The sequence below is a fragment of the Podarcis gaigeae genome (genome assembly GCF_964106915.1).
Source record: "Podarcis gaigeae genome assembly, chromosome: 16".
In the NCBI taxonomy this organism is placed as follows: Eukaryota; Metazoa; Chordata; class Lepidosauria; order Squamata; family Lacertidae; genus Podarcis; species Podarcis gaigeae.
This window is the reverse complement of record NC_139693.1, coordinates 28,942,984-28,960,630: the sequence shown is the minus strand read 5'-3', so window position 1 is coordinate 28,960,630 and position 17,647 is coordinate 28,942,984. Positions and strand designations below refer to the sequence as shown.

At 44.9% G+C, this 17,647-nt stretch overlaps 1 protein-coding gene across 12 annotated transcripts in view; it reads left to right on the top strand.

Annotated features, from left to right (window-relative positions):
* Positions 1 to 17,647, top strand: part of HIC2 (HIC ZBTB transcriptional repressor 2) — a 151,104-nt gene that overhangs the window by 77,025 nt on the left and 56,432 nt on the right. The window lies entirely within an intron of this gene.

The following is a 17,647-nucleotide window of genomic DNA, read 5'->3' as shown; positions in this document are numbered from 1 at the left end:
GTGTCCTTTTATTTGAAATGCATCTCTGGGTTATTTGTGCAGCCTGCCTGGTGTTTTTACATGAGTAGAATGTGTCCTTTTATTTAAAATGCATCTCTGGGTTATTTGTGCAGCCTGCCTGGTGTTTTTACATGAGTAGAATGTGTGCTTTTATTTAAAATGCATCTCTGGGTTATTTGTGGGGCATAGGAATTCGTCTCCCCCCCAAAAAAAATATAGTCCGGCCCCTCATAAGGTCTGAGGGACAGCCCCCCGCTGGAAAAGTTTGCTGACCCCTGCTCCAGACTATCAGATTTTTGCAGGAGAGAGTCAAACAGGGCTTTAGGCCCCCACATTAAAAGTAGAGTAAAGCACTTTGTCACCCAAGCACAACAGATCCCTCCACATTTTGGTTTTTAACGACTTGTTTATAGTTTAGAAAGGGATGGAGAAAAGCATCGAAAAGTGTGGGCCAGCCAAAAGGAAGGGGTATCAACAGCTTGCAAGAAATACAAGGATGAATGCACATTGTTGTGTAACCTCTCTGCAAGCAAATTGGAACAAATGCTTGGTGTAAGCTGGACATGGTCTAACCTCCGCATTGGCTGTGTGCAAGGAAATCAGGATAAATGCTGAATTCAGCATTGATAGCCCAGAATCCTCAGGTGAAGTGGCCGTGTGGAAGCAAATATTTAGAAAATAGTTCCTTGATACAAACTTTGGCATGCACAGGATTGTACTTTCTTGCTGACGCTTCCCCGCCTCCTAATTTTTCTTATTTATGAATACAATTAAAAAGTAGTAATAAAACAACAAAACCCATTGCCATCTGACATCAACACTAAAGAATATTCTGTCAATCCTGATTTAAAACGTAAACAGTAATAGAGACAATCTAAGTGAAATTGATGACTGTAATCCGTTCATTTCAAACACCGGCAAAGCATTGAGATCTTCAGTCCACTGGGCAACAAGATGTTTGTTCTTCTAGCCTGGCAGTAAAAGTCTCTTAGCCACCGTAAGCGCCCGCAGAACCCGCATCTGTTCGTCTGCACACTGCAGGAATATAATTTAAGAGGGGGCAAGTGCTTTTCCTAGCCCTCCTCTATGATGGCCTACATCTGACTTATTCACACCTACTTTTTCGCATGTTGTAATTGAGCAACGCAAAGGTGCTTCCTTGGTGAGAAAATAACTTACTTTTCTTTTTTGAAAAAATAAAATTTCTCCTGGGCTACTCTGACTTTTTGAACACGCCTTAGTTGCACGCCTTAGAGCGAGATAATCCCCTTTCTGCAGAGACTTTATTCCTTAGCTTTTGATTGCTAGATTTCAGGGATTTTTATGTTGCGAGGGCAGGCTGGTGGTGGAGGGTAAGCCTTTTCCTAGTTACTATTCTCTTTAAACCTATAAAGCAGTCAAAAGGTGGTGAGGTTTAAGAAGGGAGGTTTATGACGGTTTCCAGTCTCTGAAACCTCATGGACCAAGAGTGTAATAGGGAACTACATTTAGCACGGCGGTAAGAGCTGTTTTGACAGTGAGATAGACCATGGGTAGGCAAACTAAGGCCCGGGGGCCGAATCCGGCCCGATCGCCTTCTAAATCCAGCCTGCATGTTTTTACATGAGTAGAATGTGCCCTTTTATTTAAAATGCATCTCTGGGTTATTTGTGGGGCCTGCCTGGTGTTTTTACAGGAGTAGAATGTGTGCTTGTACAGTGGTACCTCAGGTTAAGAACTTAATTCGTTCTGGAGGTCCGTTCTTAACCTGAAACTGTTCTTAACCTGAGGTACCACTTTACCTAATAGGGTCTCCCACTCCCACCGCAGTACGATTTCTATTTTCATCCTGAAGCAAAGTTGTTAACCCGAGGTACTACTTCTGGGTTAGTGGAGTCTGTAAGCTGAAGCGTCTGTAACCTGAAGCATCTGTAACCCAAGGTACCGCTGTATTTAAATGCATCTCTGGGTTATTTGTGGGGCATAGGAATTCGTTCATTCGAAAGCACACCAGCGCAAGTAGATAAATAGGTACCGCTTCGGCAGGAAGGTAAATGGCGTTTCTTGCGCTGCTCTGGTTTTACCAGAAACTGCTTAGTCATACTGGCGACATGACATGGAAAAACTGTCTGCAGACAAACATCAGCTCCCTCAGCCAGTAAAGCGAGATGAGCGCCGCAACCCCAGAGTCGTTTGCGACTGGACATGACTTTCAGGGGTCCTTTACCTTTAGGGTTAGCAACTCACATATACAGTGGTGCCCCGCAAGACGAACGCCTCGCAAGACGAAAAACCCGCTAGACGAAAGGGTTTTCCATTTTGTAGACGCTTCGCAAAACGAATTTCCCTATGGGCTTGCTTCGCAAGAAGAAAGCCCATAGGGAAATCTCCGGGGACCTCTTTTAAATGCTAGCGGTGGGGAGCAAAGCCTTTCCCCCCCTCCGGCCTTCAGAAGAGGTCCAGGAAGGCCGGCGGGGGCAGAAAGGCTTTGCTCCCCACCGCCAGCATTTTAAAAGCAGTCCGGGATAGCAGGGAAGCGCTTCCCGCTATCCCGGATGGCTTTTGAAGGCAAGCGGGGGGGGGGAGCAAAGACTTTTGCCCCCCACCTGCCTTCAGAAGAGGTCCTGGACCTCTTCTGAAGGCTGGGGGGGGGCAAAAGTCTTTGCTTCCCCCCCGCCTGCCTTCCCGGGACAGCGGACGAATTCTCCACTGTCCCGGGGCGATTTAAAAGCCCCCGGGAAGGCAGGCAGGGGGGGACAAAGACTTTTGCCCCCCGCCGGCCTTCAGAAGAGGTCCTGGACCTCTTCTGAAGGCGGGCGGGGGGCAAAAGTCTTTGCTCCCCCCGCCTGCCTTCAAAAGCCGTCCGGGAGCATTTTAAAATCGCCCCGGGACAGCGGAGGGAAGGCAGGCAGGGGGGACAAAGACCTCAGGGGGGACAAAGCCCTATACCTCACCTTCCATGGCACTCATGTAGGTGGCGATGCCTAGTATTCATTTATTTTTACATGATACAGTCGTACCTTGGTTTTAGAACAGCTTAGTTCTCAGACGTTTTGGCTCCCGGATGCTGCAAACCCAGAAGTGAGTGTTCCAGTTTGCAAACTATTTTTGGAACCCAAACGTCCCACCAGGGCTTCTGCAGCTCCCATTTCGCTGCAGGAGTTTCCTGCAGCCAATCAGAAGCTGCGCTTTGGTTTCTGAACGTTTTGGAATTCTCTGCATGCCTCTCTGTCATCTTTGTTGTTGACAATTACACACTGCGTCTCTTGTTTTAATGTTTCCTGAGATTTTCTATTTATATACCAAACCTGGTGCTTTGCCCCAATCCGTCAGGCCCTCCTCAGGGGCAGGGCCAGGGGGCTAGGTCGCTGATTAAAGAGATCGGTATGTGGAGAAGATGGGCCTGAGTTACACCCCCCCCACACACAAGAGCAGGTTCATCCAGTGTTTCTGCCTCTATACGAAACGCCAACAAATTTCCTTGTCAATAATTACTGGGTGGGTGGCAGAGGCTCAGGTGTTCAGGTGAACCGGCCTGTGATACGAACCTGGCGGAAACTTCCCTTCTAATAAACGTTTTGAGCAGACACAGTGTCCAGAATGCGCGAGGATCCCTGGGGAGGTGAGGTGTGAGATGGTTATGCTTTTTCAGGAATTTTGGGTGAGGTCTTTTAAGTGGCATTCAGCTTCAGAAGGCTTAGAATCCAACACTAGGTGCATTGTGCCTCCTTCCTCTGTTGGTCGGGATTGGCTGTGGGTTTGGAGGCCCCAGTGTCTAAAAGCATGTCTTTGAACCTGCCCCTTCCACCTTCAGATTCATATACAGTGTACCTCGGGTTACATACGCTTCAGGTTACAGACTCTGCTAATCCAGAAATAATACCTCAGGCTAAGAACTTTGCTTCAGGATGAGAACAGAAATCGCGCGGCAGCGGCAGCGGCAGCAGCGGGAAGCTCCATTAGCTAAAGTGGTGCTTCACGTTAAGAACAGTTTCAGGTTAAGAATGGAACTCCGGAACGAATTAAGTACGTAACCAGAGGTACCACTGTATAGGGTTTTGTGAACTGGAGATCCTTGCATCTCCTAGTACACTGGTACTTCGGGTTAAGAACTTGCTTCATTTGTTCCAGATGTCCGGAGGGCTGTCATATGGAAGATGGAGAGCATTTTTGCTTTCTGATGCTCCAAACCCAATGCATTCAAATTGCAAACAAGATTCCGACAAAAATATTAGGAATAGCTTTCTGAAGACACAAGGTTTATTGACTGCAGAACAGGTTGCCTTGGAAAGTGGTGGTCACCCTCATTGGAGGTCTTCATAAAAACAGTGGAAACAATTGCACATATGAAAGCAATGTAAAAGCAAAATCTTGGGGCGGGGGGAGCTGCAATATACAGCAGTTAAGACAACAATGCTTGGATATAAAACGCAGTCGTACCTTGGTTTTCAAACAGCTTAGTTCCCAAACGTTTCGTCTCCCGAATGCCGCAAACCCAGAAGTGACCTGCTTTGCGAACTACTTTTGGAAGCCAAACGTCCGACAGGGCTTCCGATTGGCTGTGGGAGACTCCTGCAGCCTATCAGAAGCCACGCTTTGGTTTTCGAACGTTTTGCAAGTCAAATGGATTCCATTCGTCAACTGTATAGCTTTATCCTCCAATTTCTCCTGCTCCCTTACAACCGAAAAATCTGAGACTGGCTCAGAGTGAAATAAAGGTATAACCGTAATCAATTTCAAATCCTGTAGCGAAGTCAATATGGATAACGTTCTCCACTCAGAAGGCATGTCGGAAGAGGAGGGTTTGTCTTGTAAATTACCCACCCAAATTTTAATAACTTATAAAAACCCCGAAAACACCTTTTTACTTGCCTGCTTTTTAACTCATAGCAGGGGCTGGTAGAGGGTTGCTGGGATACTTCACCCCTTTTCCTGCTAAAATCTTTACAGGCTGGATTCACAGGGGTCAGCAAACTTTTTCAGCAGGGGGGCAGTCCACTGTCCCTCAGACCTTGTTGGGGGGCCGGGACTATACAGTCATACCTCGGGTTGAAGTACCTATGGGATATTTATTTTCGGGTTGCGCGCTGCAGTGACCCGGAAGTAACAGAGCGCGTTACTTCCGGGTTTCGCTGCTTGCCCATGCGCAGACGGTCAAAATGAGGTCATGCGCGGAAGCGGCGAATCACGACATAGAATCATAGAATCATAGAGTTGGAAGAGACCACAAGGGCCATCGAGTCCAACCCCCTGCCAAGCAGGAAACACCATCAGAGCACTCCTGACATATGGTTGTCAAGCCTCTGCTTAAAGACCTCCAAAGAAGGAGACTCCACCACACTCCTTGGCAGCAAATTCCACTGTCGAACAGCTCTTACTGTCAGGAAGTTCTTCCTAATGTTTAGGTGGAATCTTCTTTCTTGTAGTTTGGATCCATTGCTCCGTGTCCGCTTCTCTGGAGCAGCAGAAAACAACCTTTCTCCCTCCTCTATGTGACATCCTTTTATATATTTGAACATGGCTATCATATCACCCCTTAACCTCCTCTTCTCCAGGCTAAACATGCCCAGCTCCCTTAGCCGTTCCTCATAAGGCATCGTTTCCAGGCCTTTGACCATTTTGGTTGCCCTCCTCTGGACACGTTCCAGTTTCTCAGTGTCCTTCTTGAACTGTGGTGCCCAGAACTGGACACAGTACTCCAGGTGAGGTCAGACATGCGCAGACACGGGTTGCGTTCGCTTCTGGATGCGAACGGGGCTCCGGAACGGATCCTGTTCACATCCAGAGGTACCACTGTATTTTGGAAAAAAAATATATGAATGAATTCCTATGCCCCGCAAATAACCCAGAGATGCTTTTTAAATAAAAGGACACATTCTGCTCATGTAAAAACACGCTGATTCCCGGACCATCTGCGGGCCGGATTGAGAAGGCGATTGGGCCGCATCTGGCCCCTGGGTCTTAGTTTGCCTACCCATGGGCTGGAAACTTAGCAGCCAGGCAGAGGTTGAATGGAGCACATCCTGCCTCTTCCCCCAGCTCCACTTCGCCTCCCGCAGCGTGGGCAGGAAGTGGCCTGCCACTTGAATGTTTGGCACCGAAGCGCAGCTGATGGGTGGCAAAAGCACTTTGCCCTTCTGCCCCCTCACTGCCAGCCTGCAGTTTTCCTCTGTTTGAGATGCCAGTTGAGGTTTCTTTCTTTGCCATATCATTTTTATTACCGTATTTTTTGCACCATAACACTCACTTTTTTCCTCCTAGAAAGTAAGGGGAAATGTCTATGCGTGTTGTGGAGGGAATGCCTGCAGGTGGCGGGGGGTGGGGTGGGATCTGCTGCAGTCGTGAGCAGAGGATCCATGGTTTCCCTTCCTTCCCTCCTCCGTGGCTCGCTTTGAAACAGCAAAGCGGGAGAAGAGCAGCTGAGTGGGGAGGAGAGAGGGACAGAGAGCCTGCTTGCTTTAAAAGGAGCAAAGCGGGAGAGGAGAGGAGCCGCTTACACGAGTGTAAGCGGCTCCTGTCCGGTTGGCTCCTTTAAAGCAAGCAGGCTCTCTGTCCCTCTCTCCTCCCCACTCAGCTCGCTAAATAGCATTATTAGCAGCATCCTTCTCCACACACCCCACGTGTGCTCCTTGTCCCTTGAGTGCTTTTCCTTCCCTCCCCACTTAAAACGTGGTTACAAAGCATGGATCCACATGGATCCTCAGGATTTTTGCATTGGGCTACTCCAAACTCACGGTCAGATCACATGTCTGTGGCCACAGCATGAACCACAAAAATCATACATCCACTGTTTCATTTAGATTTTTTTTTTCTTGTTTTCCTCCTCTAAAAACTACGTGCGTGTTATGGTCTGTTATAGAGTGAAAAATACGGTAATTTTACAATAATGCTTTCCGTTACAGTCTCTCCTCTTATATTATACAGTTTGGCTTTTTTAGGGCCATGACTTCCTTCAAACCTTCCTTATGATTTTCTATCTTTCATTTCAAATTTCTGCATTTTCACTACTTCACCATTGCTTTCAAATCAAGAACATCAAAGCATCTTATTCTTCTCTGCAGTGAGTTTTATACCTTTCCATACAAAGCTTCTTGCAATCCTACCAACACGTTTGTTTGACTACAATTGTCCTTCAAATAATTTACACATTTAGTACTAAATTTGGACTAAATAAGGCTGAGCGCCCCGTTTCCGTGCAGAAGGTCCCATGTTCAATCCCTGGCATCACCACATAGGGAGACCCCTGGAGAGCTGCTGCCAGTCAGTGCAGAGGGTACTGATCTAAATGGACCCAATGGCCTGACTCTGTATACGGCAGCTTCTTGCGTTAACCCGTGCGTAAAGTCAGCTTTCGGTGTTGCACCTTCCTGTGTTGTCTTCTTGGGATCAAGAGTCCTGTTTTCACCAGCTGTTTCCCCCCTTGTCTGAAAAGGCTTGGCCATAGACCCCAGTATTGTCAGCTCTGGTTGGCAGCCGTCCTCCGGTGGCTCATGGAGAGAGGGAGTCCTTTCCATCAGCTACTAACTACCTGATCCGTTAAACTGGAGGTGTCAGGGATTTGCAAGGACCTTCTGCAAGCAAAGCACAAAGTCCCAGTTAGACAGGTCTCTGGACCCCATGGATCCTGTAAATTTGCTTTTGTTCATATTGCTCAGTCATGTATGTGCATGGTATCAGTAGTTATTCATTCATATACAGATAGGTAGCCGTGTTGGTCTGCCATAGTCAAAACAAAAAAAATTCCTTCCAGTAGCACCTTAAAGACCAACTAAGTCAGTTCTTGGTATGAGCTTTTCGTGTGCATCTGAAGAAGTGTGCATGCACACGAAAGCTCATACCAAGAACTGACTTAGTTGGTCTTTAAGGTGCTACTGGAAGGAATTTTTTTTGTTTATTCATTCATAGAATTGGAGAGTTGGGAGGGACCCTGAGGATCATCTGGTCCAGCCCCCCGCAGCGCAGGAACACGCAGCTGTTCCATACAGGGATCGAACTTGCAACCTTGACATGATCAGCACTGTGCTCTAACCAACTGAGCTGTCATTCATTCATTCATCCGTTCACCACCCATTCATTGATGTATTCTTCTTAGGCTGGCTTTCAGAGCAGATACCTTCCCGAGGAAGCAAGCACCACAATACGCAGAGCTCAAAACAAACTCCAAAAATAGACCAAATCAAAACAACCGTTTAAAAAAACGCAAGCAAATTTGACAGCAGGATAAACCTTTATAATTATAGCTCTGCTCGGAGATTTAAAATACGGAATGAATGGGTTTAAAATGCCTATTTTACACGCACAGGCTCTGAATTAGGTTCGGGAAAGTTTCACAGACCTCTGGGTTGTTTTTCCCCCCCTCCCCAAGTTTTCCTTGAGTTCTGATTCCGGCTATGATGTTTCGCGATCCTCAAGTGCAGATATTGACGCATGGCTTTTGTATTTGCTTGTTGCAAATAATTGGATATTTGCTTGGTTTGCATATCGATGCAAACACCCTGGGTTTCCCCCCCCCCCCATTTTTATGAAGGGATCCTCCCTGCCCTGGCTAAGTAAGGTGATGTCTCTGTATGGGTGCGGTTTGAATTCCTGGTTTAAATTCACAGGCCTTCTCTCTCTCCCCCCCCCCCCACCCCATAATAGCAGCATAATCAGCCGGGCTCCTCTTTGTGAGCTGTGCTTGATTCTGTGTGGTCTCCTTTTGTTAGCTTGGTTTATGGCGTTGCTCACCTCATGATTAGGGAGGCAAAGGATGGTTTGCCAGCTGCCCCTGCCTGCCTCTTGCAGAAAACAGTTTGCGTCTTACAATGGGCTTAAGAAGACCCAAATCAGAGCAGAGAGAAGAGGGTAAGGGGCTCTAAAAGATTAGATATCCACCTCCGGTTATTCATTTCAATCTCTATTTATTTCACCTATTAATTGCTCCCCATGGGACATCTCGAAGCTTTTGCAAATACTGTAAATATCAATTGCATATAGATTTTACGCACGCAAACAAACACTGTAATGTTATAACAGTTACATATAGATCTACCTGTTCTTCATTTATTAATCCCTTCTCATTAGGCACCTCAAAGAAACCTGCTGCGCAGTAATGTGCACATGTAAAGAAATAGGCAGTTGAAACAATTGCATATCTAAATTTCGGTTTTGAAGCAATTGCACATAAAACCATTTTGAAAAGACAGCAATTGCGTGTATCAAATCACTTTCGGTTCCATCTGAGGTATCTTGACTTCAACGAGCACTCAAAACACCACCAGTGTTGGGGTGTAATTCAGTTTGTTTCTGCTTTTGCTTTTAACTCTTTGTCTTGGTTTTCGTAATGCCGGTTTCTGTGTGTGTTTGTGTGTTTTGTGCCCTTAAGAAAGAGATTTAAGCAATACTTCTGGAATGCTGTGTGGAGCCTTCAGAAACAGAGCACCAGCCCGGGTGTTTGGAAATAATGTTAACAATAGACCATATGGGAGGCCTAAACTACCAAGCTTTTATTATTCAGGAGGCGGAAAATGTGGTTTGATATTCAGTTGATATACAGCATAAACGAGAGCCGCAAGCCGGCCTCACTTGAGCTCACGGGGGGGGGGGGGGAGATTCAGATGGTCTTTTGAATATAATAACTTAACATTTTGGCCTGAGTCCATAGAATGTTTTCCAGCTGCTGGAGAGGAGCCAAGAAATAGTACACTGTGATCTTAGATGCTCACTCAGGTTCTTCCTGCCCTGCATCCTGAGTCCTCAATCTTGGAATTTTTTTCCCCTTTCCTTTTTCTCTCTTTACACCCCCTTCACACACACTTAACCCCCCTCCTCTTTCTCTACCTCTCTGGTTCTTGATCTGAATCGGCATTTGGCAACAGGTGATGAAGGTTCAACGTAACAGGATGTCTCTGCCCCTTTTCCTGTTCTGCAAAATGTCTTGTGGTCTTGAGTGGAGGGGAAGGGCTGTCTTGCTCAGTGGTGGGAGCACCGCTTTGCATACTCTGCGTTCAGTCTCTAAGGGCACCCCCAGGCACGACTGGGAAAGGTTCTTCCCTGAAACCATGGAGAGCCATGCTGCCAGTCAAGGCACGCAGTATTGGGCTGTTGTTGCTGCTGTTAATTAAATTTATTGTTGTTGTTTAGTCGTTTAGTTGTGTCCGACTCTTCGTGACCCCCCGGACCAGAGCACGCCAGGCACTCCTGTCTTCCACTGCCTCCCGCAGTTTGGTCAAACTCATGTTGGTAGCTTTGATAACACTGTCCAACCATCTCGTCCTCTGTCGTCTCCTTCTCTATAAATTAAATTTATAGACTGCCCTAAACCTGCAGGTGTCCTTTTGGTCTGACTCAGTGCGGTAGACGTTCGGGTCGTGAACGTGATCCGTGCAGGATGCACGTTCGCAACCTGCAGTGTTTGCAACCCACATTTGCGCACACACAGGTTGCGATTTGTCGTCTCTGTGCATGCGCAAAGCGCAATTTAGGGCTTCTGCACATGTGTGACTGCTGAAAACCGGAAGTAACCTGTTCTGGTACTTCTGGGTTTCGGTGGTCCGCAACCTGAAAAAACACAACCTGAAGCAGCTGTAACCCGAGGTATGACTGTATAAGGGAGCCTTTATCCCTAACTAAAATGCACACAAAATCAAACTGGGGCTTGTATTGTACAGTCCGACTTCCAAAACGTTCGACTTCCAAATCATTCGGAAACCAAGACGCAGCTTCTGATTGGCTGCAGGTAGCTCCTGCAGCCAATCGGAAGCCACGAGACCCACGTCGGACGTTCAAGTTCCAAAGAACATTCGCAAACCGGAACAGACACTTCCCGGTTTGCGGCGTTCGGGAGCCAAAACGTTCAACTCACAAGGCTTTCGGGATGGAAGGTACGACTGTACTAAGTCCGTTTCGGCTCATAGTTGCTCATTTGCTTTAATATTACTGCAACTGCTGTGTATATCCGCTGCATTTTTCTTTTTTTACTGTCCTACATTCTTGGCTTTATTTTGTTCTTGTGGGATTATCTTTCTCTTGGTCTCTGCGCAGTCCCAGATAATGGGGTGTGTTTGTTTGTGTGTGCAGGCATTTTCCTCCCAGCCCACTGAATGTGAGTTTGTGCACAGTGGGTGATTGTGGGGGGGAAACATTGCGAAACATGTTTTTTCTTTCATGGAATCATAGCAAAATTGTAAAGTTGAGAAGGGCCCATGAGGGTCATCTAGTCCAGGAATCTTTTCCCCCGTGTGTGATTCGAACCCACAACACTAAGATTAAGAGTCGTGCTTTACCGACTGAACTATCCCAGGTACCTATTCATTTGTGAATCATTTCCTGCGAAACCTTTCAGGGCGATGTAACAGCTAAAAACTTCCTGTATTATTTTATTTTTGTAATGGTGTTAAGAAAACCGCAGTCTTATATAGAAACCATTTCCTATCTGGCCAGAACTTTTTTTTCAGCCGGAACTCAGTTGCGGCACCTCTCAGGTGGGCACCATTTATGGCGAATTCTGCCACCTCTTTTTCTAGAAAAATAGTCCTTCGTCTGGTACAGATAATGACTGAGATACAAAGACAGATATAGAAAACTGCCTTATGCCCAGTCAGATCAATGCAGCTCAGTGTTGTCTACACTGACTGGCAGCAGCCTTTCAGGATTTCAGACAGCAGTTTCTCTTCCTGTCCCAGTGTAGAAATACAACATGGAGTCACAGTCCTACCTTGGTTGACAAATGCCTTGTGACCCGGACGTTTTGGCTTCCAAATCCCACAAACCTGGAAGTGAGTGTTCTGGTTTGCGAACGTTCTTTGGAACCCGAACATCCGACGCAGCTTCCCATTGGCTGCAGGAGCTTCCTGCAGCCAATCAGAAGCCATGCCTTGGTTTCTGAACATTTTGGAAGTCGAACGGACTTCCGGAACGGATTCCCTGCCAGCGCCCCTCCCAGAAGGCTTGCCAAATTTGCGGGAGGTAGGGGGAGCGCTTATTTACAAGGTTGCAATCATTTTGATATTAGTGTTTTTAATATTTTGTTTATTTTGTTGGGAGCCACCCAGAGTCGCTGGGGCAACCCAGTCAGATGAGTGGATAATAATAATAATAATAATAATAATAATAATAATAATAGCAGCAGTACTTTGGGGTACCCATTGAAACCAATAGGCAAGGAGCCTGGGGGTTGGGAGCAGTTATTAAGGATTCTGTTCTCTCTCACATGCGCACACACATATGTATGCACACAAACGTGCTCGCTCACTCACACTCATTTATTTTACGTTGAGCCAGTCACAAACAGATTTTTCTGTTGTAAGAGAGTAGGAGCAATTGGAGGATAAAGCTATATTCCGCCTCTGTGGCCGCAGAATGCGAGGCTTCCCATAGTTAACTGGTTGGCCACTATGAGAAGAGGATGCTGCATTAGAATTTGTGTTTTTTATATTGTAATTTTATGGTTTGGACCGCCCTGAGATCTGCGGATGAAGAGTGGTATACAAATTTACCGTATTCGCTCTATAAGACGCACCAGACCACAAGACGCACCTAGCTTTTGGAGGAGGAAACAAGGGGGAAAAATATTCTGAATCTCAGAAGCCAGAACAGCAAGAGGGATCGCTGCGCGGTGAAAGCAGCAATCCCTCTTGCTGTTCTGGCTTCTGGGATAGCTGCGCAGCCGGCATTTGCTCCATAAGACGCACACACATTTCCCCTTACTTTTTAGGAGGGAAAAAGTGAGTCTTATAGAGCAAAAAATACAGTAATTCATCCTCCTCATAGTTGGGCCACTAGCCTCATCTAGCAAGGCTCCTCTGATATGTTCTTATGTTTCCTATTGTTGAGTGAGCACTTAAAGCTCTGTACAGCTTTATTTTTATTAATGGAAGTTACCATCTCTGGAGTTACAGAGCTCCATTTATTATGCCCCAGTTATTACTGGGGCCTTTTGTATATGTGGTGCTGCTGTTAATGAAGAAATACCACTTATCATTGGCGCAACAGGTGTCTGAACCATGAAACCATGGCTTTTCAGTATATCACCATGACCAGAGATTAATTAGAGCTGAAAGGGATGTGAGGGGGAAATGTTGTCCCATCAAAAATATGCATTGGTTTGGCAAAATATATTTAGATGTTCATATTCTGCTGATCTGTCTGCCTAAAAGTGTTTCATATAAGAATTGGTGGACTGTCTGTTCCTTTTCATAACGACAGAGTTTAATTGTTGAATTAGAAATTGGTAAATTGCTGGTAAATCATGGTTTGGTTGAATCTCTCTAGTCTTTTGGATGAATTTTGAGTGGTTTTGTTATTCATTCTGAAGTATCTCCCAGTTGGATTTCAGTAATGACATTTGGAAAAGTTCAAAATTCGAATTCTATCGTTGCCGGATTTAGATGTTGCTTTTCTAGTTCTATGGATCACGTCCTTCTGTTCTGAAATTTTGGCATTGGGAGTTCAGCAGCATACGGCACATGCTTTGCTGACCAAAACCAGAACAGTCAGTTCAGTTTTATGTTGAACATCTAATGGAAGATAAAAACTCATCACTGTCCATGTTAAATTTCTCTCAGTAGCAGTGTAAGCAAGAGAACAGCTCACCTGATCGTATGATTGTTCATATGTTGTACCCTGCAATCTGTTTTCCTCTTAGATTCTTGGGTGCTGGGTGCTTTTTAATTTTGCTCTGTTGGCTATGATGATTTGATTGATTGAAATGAACCAGTTAAGGTCCTAAGGCATCAACATGCTTGTTTTTCGTTGATAACTGACCACAAACCTCTTAAGTTATCACAGTGCAGTGCAGAGAGCTTGGACTGTTAAACTCATGGCAGCCTCTCTGCTTAATCTTCCTTCCACATCATTACTAGAATAATAATAATAATAATTATTATTATTATTATTATTATTACATATTTTTATTTGCAAAGTACAGTCGTACCTTGGAAGTCAAATGGAATCCATTCCGGAAATCCGTTCGACTTCCAAAACATTCAAAAACCAAATCGCAGTTTCTGATTGGCTTCCTGCAGCTAATCAGAAGCCGCGGAAGCCGCATGGGATGTTCAGGTTCCAAAAATAGTTTTCAAATTGAATAATCACTTGCCGGGTTTGGTTCCGTTCAGGAACCAAAACGTCCACGTTCCAGGGCGTTCGGGATCCGAGGTACGACTGTATATGCTTTTCAATATATATTTTTCTTGATATTTTTATTTCCCACCCTTACTTCCTTGATGTTTTTATTCCCACTTTATACCTACTGCTTTATACAGCATACTTAAATCTAATACAATTATCCTCTATTTCACTTATCACCGTTTTCATTCCGCAGCTCATAATTTGTACCCTGCCCAAGTTTTTGTTTAACAGTTCTTCAAATAGTCCGGAAAGGGTCTCCATAAACAGTTAGTCCCTTTTATCTCTTACATTTGCTGTCAATTTTGCCATTTCCGCATAGTCCATTAACTTTCAAAGCCATTCCTCCTTAGTTGGTACTTCTCCTTCTTTCCATTTCTGCACGTACAGGATTCTGGCTGCTGTTGTTGCGTACGTAGATAGTTAAAACATCTTTTGTGGGATTATTTTTATTATTATGATTAATATCCCACCTTTCCCCTACTTGGGGACTCAAGGCAACTTACAAAAATTAGTACACGGAAAAACAAATAAAAGATAATAGTAAAAAAAAAGTAATTAAACTATAATAGAATTAAAACAGTAAGAGAACATATACAGCGTACCTTGGTTCTCAAACTTAATCCGTTCCGGAAGTCTGTTCCAAAACCAAAGCATTCCAAAACCAAGGCACGCTTTCCCATAGAAAGTAATGCAAAATGGACTAATCCGTTCCGGACTTTTAAAAACAACCCCTAAAACAGCAATTCAACATGAATTTTATTATTTAAAGAGTCCATTGATCCATAAAATGAAAGCACTAAACAATGTACTTCTGTCACAGAATCAATCAGTAGCTGAACTGGGTCCACATAATTACAAAAACAAGAGAGCCGCAAAAACAAAAATACAGAATAAATAGCAAAAACAGACAGACCTCAGTGTAACACTCAAAACAGAAATGTGGCACTCAAAATGAAGCACGTTTGGATTCCGAAAAATGTTCGCAAACCGGAACCCTTACTTCCCGGTTTGCAGTATTTGGGTTCTAAGTTGTTTGAGTACCAAGGTGTTTGAGAACCAAGGTACCACTGTATGTTAATATATAGATAGTAAAAACAGCAGCACTATTAAAAGCCGTTTCCTTGAAAACAATCAGTTCCCGAAAGCCTGTTGGAGGAAAATGGTCTTTGGCTTGCCAGCGGAAGCACAGCAAGGATATGACCCCTATTTGTGCCACTCCAAACTCCCCTGAGGACGGTCAGGAAATAAATGTGGTTCGGTTTTGTGCCAAACCTTTGTGTAAATCACGGCTGTCATCTGCAGAACGCACACTGGCAAGGCCCCGAACCTTAACCTGGTTATCATGCCTGCGTATCTGTAGTCGAAAGCGGTGGCTTTAATGAATGTCATTTGCTGGATGCCTGAACCATTCACACTTAGAGTATCTGTTCCAGCTTGCAAAATAGAATGAATGGTGTGGTCCTGAAACTGCGGTTGTTGGGTTTTGTGTGTGTCTGGGAAGAGTTGCATTTGATGCCTGAAATGGTTTGCAGAAGGGCAGGGGTTGCGTTGGTTAGTGACACGTTAAAGACCCCTGACCATTAGGTCCAGTCGTGGCCGACTCTGGGGTTGCGGCGCTCATCTAGCTTTACTGGCCGAGGGAGCCGGTGTACAGCTTCCAGGTCATGTGGCCAGCATGACTAAGCCGCTTCTGGCGAACCAGAGCAGCGCACGGAAACGCCGTTTACCTTCCCGCCAGAGCGGTACCTATTTATCTACTTGCACTTTGACGTGCTTTTGAACTGCTAGGTTGGCAGGAGCTGGGACCGAGCAACAGGAGCTCACCCCGTTGCGGGGATTCGAACCGGCAACCTTCTGATTGGCAAGTCCTAGGCTCGTTTAACCCACAGTGCCACCCGCGTCCCAGTGACACGTTAGCGAAATTGAATTTCAGCATGCTTGCTTAGCAGACAACTCTGCTGTTTGTCAAAGGTTTTTAGGTGCTTAAAAATATATATCAAAATCTCTGGGTCTTAATTTGCGTTGGGTTGGGTCTAAAAGCATTCAGGAGTGGAAAACTTTCCAGCCTACCCAACTCATTTTTTTAAAAAACACTTGGCAAGGCATATTGCAAACCTGTTATTCTAGAACTGTGGTTGGATAGGGATGACCACCATTACCTGACAGCTAGCAAACGAAACAGCCGCAACAAGCTCTGAGTCAGATCTCTCTATCAGAGGTTGGGGAAGCAGGGAGATATGTTGCCGTGCTGTGTGTGTGTGTGTGTGTGTGTGTTTTTAATAAATATTTTTATTAATTTTTAGCATACAAAATTATAAAACGTACCACACAATTTATCACAAATACAATCTTATTGGACTTCCATCAGCACCTCTGATAATCCTCCGTCTTAATCACTTCTTATGCATTTCTTAACTTAATATTGCCTTTACATCTTTTAACATATCATCTCTCCTTCTCCGTTTTCACAGTATTTCCAATAATGCTCCTCAAAGAACTTCTTGCAAACCTACAAACGTCGTCTGATCATCACAAATACTTTTCAAATAATCCGTAAATTTACTCCAGTGTTTGGTAAACTTCTGGTCCCGCCGGTTTTGGGTCCTTCCTGTTAGTTTGTCCCGTTCTACATAGTCCATTAGTTTTATCCTCCATTCTTCCATCGTTGGTAATTCTTCTTGCTTCCATTTTTGGGCCAATAATATTCTTGCAGCTGTTACCGCATACGAAAAAAGCTTACATTCCTTCTATTTATATCATTTCCAACAATACCCAAGAGAAATGCTTCTGGTTTCTTTATAAATGTATATTTCAACATTTTTTCAACTCATTATAAATCATCTCCCAGAAGCGTTTCACCTTTTTACATTCCCAGTTGCCGCGCTGTGATGAGCAAATTGATGGACGAGGGATGGACTGTGATTTAGTGCCCATCCTGTGTGTATGCCTCTATCCATATCTCTCCGCATCCTGCCCTCCCATTGTCTGGGTCGCCCCTTTGGAAGGCAAAAGGGGACTGGTTTTGTCAATAGGCATTTCTTTCAGTATAGAGGGAGGGAATCGTTTTTAATGGTGGTTGCATTGCCCCAGGCACAATTTGTTGGCAGAGGGGGAAGCTCATGCTTTCAGCAGAAGCCAATAGAGTGGTACCTTGGTTCTCAAATGCCTTGGTAATCAAACAACTTGGCAAACCCAGAAGTAATTGTTCCGGTTTGCGAACTTTTTTCGGAAGCCGAACGTGCTCCGTTTTGAGTGTTAGGCTTCCGATTTGAGGTCTGTCCGTTTTTGCTATTTATTTTGCAGTTTTGTTTATGCGGCTCTTTTTGTTTTGTTTTCGTGACTGTGTGGAACCCCAGTTCAGCTACTGATTGATTGTGTGACTGCAGTACATTCTTTATTGCTTTCAGTTAATGGTCTTGTTGGATAGTAAAATTCATGCTAAATTGCTGTTTTAGGGGTTGTTTTTAAAAGTCTGGAATGGATTAATCCATTTTGCATTGCTTTCTATGGGAAAGTGTGCCTTGGTTTTGAAACGCTTTGGTTTTGGAACGGACTTCCG